Raw genomic sequence first — 3,245 nt, 5'->3', positions numbered from 1 at the left:
CTTAGTTGTATTTAATGACCTCATTTCTGAGTTCCTTTTCCATTAAAATAGTTCTCATTCCCTTATTACTGTTTTAATAATATGAATAAGTAGGAGATTTGTGCCTGTAGACCCTCTACTTAAAATCCTTGGTCCTTTAGCACTAGAATTTGCCATTTGCTGTAACTTAAAGAGTTCTAATTTCAAAAATTTTACTGTGAAATAGTACAATGATAATGATGTGAAAAGATGCAATGGAGTGTTCATAGGAGTAGTACCTGCTGCTTATGGCTCTGATGAAAATGAAAAAATTCCTTGATAAATGAAACATCTTTTACATATACATCTAATATATAAACTATAATCCTGTTGCATTCCTTCTGTACCTACAAATGCATTAAACATTCAGTTTAACTGGTGGTTCATTATTCTTTTGAAGTCTTTAGATACTTGAAAGGGAAATTTCTCACCAGGTCACAGAGCAGAATATTTTAGTATGATATATAATAGTGACTCAGCTGGGTAGTTGGAAACTGGTCTGGGCTCACTTATAGGGAGGAGTGTTCATCTTAGCCTTCTCTTCAGTGTGTAGGAATCAGCAATAGTCGAAGATGATAAGATAAACTTTTTTTTTTTTTTTTTCCCCAGCCCTGGGGATTGAACTCAGGCCTGAGTGCTTAAGGAAGACCTAAAGGGCATAGTGAAGGTTCTTTGATGGGAGCCAGAGGGGAAAGCATTTAAAGCATTTAGACCTAGAATTGGGAAGTGACAAGTTTAAATGGAAAGTGTTAAAAGTTCCAAAATTTTAAGTGAAAGGAGAAGTAGGAAGGTAAGGTCAGAGCTATTGAAATGTAATGGCCAGTGCATAGAGAAGTGTTCAAAAAACTACACTGAATGCTTGCTTCAGCAGTACATATACTAAAATTGGACTGATACAGAGATTCATGAACAAAACTATGCTGAACACTCCAAATGTGGGAATGTGGGACTTGTTGAGACCTTAGGGTACATTTAACCAATTTCATTTCATTAAGGGAGAAAAATAAATAAAAGCCATAGCCCCTGGTGTTAGAACAGGATAAGAAAGGAATCTCTAACAGAGCTGCTGCACACAGTTGTATTAAGTACTCACTGCCTAATTTTAGAAGGCCTCATTCACACTGACAACTAGGTCTGTACAGGACTTCCTACTTCTGAATTGTCAGTTCAAGTGACTGTCAAGCCCTGGTTTGTGTGGGTCAGAGGTCCCAGTATGATTCCGTTGGATTCTCTGCTTAGGTTTCACTGGGTTGAGTGAGATACAGATTCTGGCCAGGTCTGAGGCTTTCATCTGGGTCCTGTTCCATGCTCAATGCTTGCCACAGACCTCCCCTGGAGAAGAGAAACTCTAGTTTTATGGTTTGTTCTGGGGAAGGAATTAAAACCTCAAACAGTTGGTGAAAAAAATAACTTGTCTTTCTAACAATAGCATTCTCTCTCTCTTTCTCTCTCTCACATACACACACACACACAGAGTTGAGAGCCCACTGTGGATTTGTTTTTTGTCAGTCATGAGACTTGAACTCTTCAGTTCAAGGCAAGCCCTCTACCACTTGAGCTACAGCTCTACTTCTGGTTTTCTGGTGGTTAATTGGAGATAAAAGTCTCATGGACTTTCCTGCCCGGGCTGGCTTTGAACTTTGATCCTCAAATCTCAGCCTCCCGAGTAGCTAGGATTACAGGTATGAGCCATTGGGACCCGGCTACCACAGTGGATCTTAATCCCATGGTTTTCACCAATCAATGTCCCTTACTTCACTGAATTTAAAACCTGGCGTGTAGGGAAGCTGGCCTAGTGGTAGAGTGCTTGCCTTGCATGCATGAGGCCCTGGGTTTGATTCCTTAGTACCACATAAACAGAAAAAACTGTAAGTGGTGCTGTGGCTCAAGTAGTAGAGTGCTAGCCTTGAGCAAAAGAAGCTCAGGGACAGTGCTCAGCCCCTGAGCTCAAGCCCCAGGACTGGCAAAAAAAATAGAGGTTACATTCTCTAGGTGTCTTTTTGTTTGTTTTTGGTAGTCCTGGGGCTTGAACTCAGGGCCTAGTTACTGTCCCTAAGCTTCTTTTTGTTCAAGGCTAGCACTCTACCACTTGAGTCATAGCACTACTTCTGGCTTTTTCTGTTTATGTGGTACTGAGGAAACAAACCCAGGACTTCGTGCATGCTAAGCAAGAACTCTACCACTAAGCCACATTCCCAGTCCCAACGGTGTAATCTTTAAATACAAAGAGCCCCTCAGCATCGTCACTTTTTACCCCAAAATGGGTGACAGAATAATTTGACCGGGAAGGAGTAAGGGAGAAAGTTAAATAGATCGTCACACAGAAAAAGGTAAGATGATAGGTCTATATGAAAATACATGTTTTAGGGGCTGGGAATATGGCTTAGTGGTAGAGTGCTTGCCTAGCATGCATAAAGCCCTGGATTCAATTCCTCAGTACCATATAAGAAGAAAAGGCTGGAAGTGGCCCTGTGGCTCAAGTGGTAGAGCATTAGCCTTGAGCAAAGGAAGCTCAGGGACAGTGCCCAGGCCTTGAGTTCAACCCTAGCTACTCAGGAGCTGAGTTGTTTTGTTTGTTTTTGTCTGTCCTTGGGCTTGGGCTCTGTCCTTCAGGTCTTCAGCTAAAGGCGAGTGCTCTACTACTTGAGCCACAGAGCTACTTCGAGTTTTCTGGTGGTTTATTGGAGATAAGAGTCTCATGAGCCGGGGCGCTGGTGGCTCACGCCTGTAATCCTACTTACTCAGGAGGCTGAGATCTGAGGATTGTGGTTCAAAGCCAGCTCGGGCAGAAAAGTCCGTGAGACTCTTATCTCCAATAAACCACTCGAAAAACGGAAGTGGAGCTGTGGCTCAAGCGGTAGAGCGCTGGCCTTGAGCTGTAGAGCTGAGGGACAGTGCCCATGCGCAGAGTTCAAGCCCCATAACCGACAAAAAAAAAAAAGAGTCTCATGGACTTTCCTGCCTGGGTTGTTTTTGAACTGTGAGCCTCAGAGCTCACCTTCTGAGTAACTAGGATTATAGTCGTGAGCAACCGGTGCCAGAGCTCAGGAACTGAGATTTGAGAAGTGAGGTTTGAAGCCAGCTGAGCAGAAAAGTCCAGAAGACTCTTTTTTTTTTTTTTTTGTCGGCCGTGGTGCTTGAACTCTGGGCCTGGGCGCTGTACCTCAGCTCTTCAGCTCAAGGCGAGCGCTCTACCACTTGAGCTACAGCGCCACTTCCGGTTTTCT

Source organism: Dipodomys ordii, unplaced genomic scaffold, assembly GCF_000151885.1.
Source record: "Dipodomys ordii isolate 6190 unplaced genomic scaffold, Dord_2.0 Scaffold43, whole genome shotgun sequence".
Taxonomy (NCBI): Eukaryota; Metazoa; Chordata; class Mammalia; order Rodentia; family Heteromyidae; genus Dipodomys; species Dipodomys ordii.
This window is presented reverse-complemented; position numbering follows the sequence as displayed.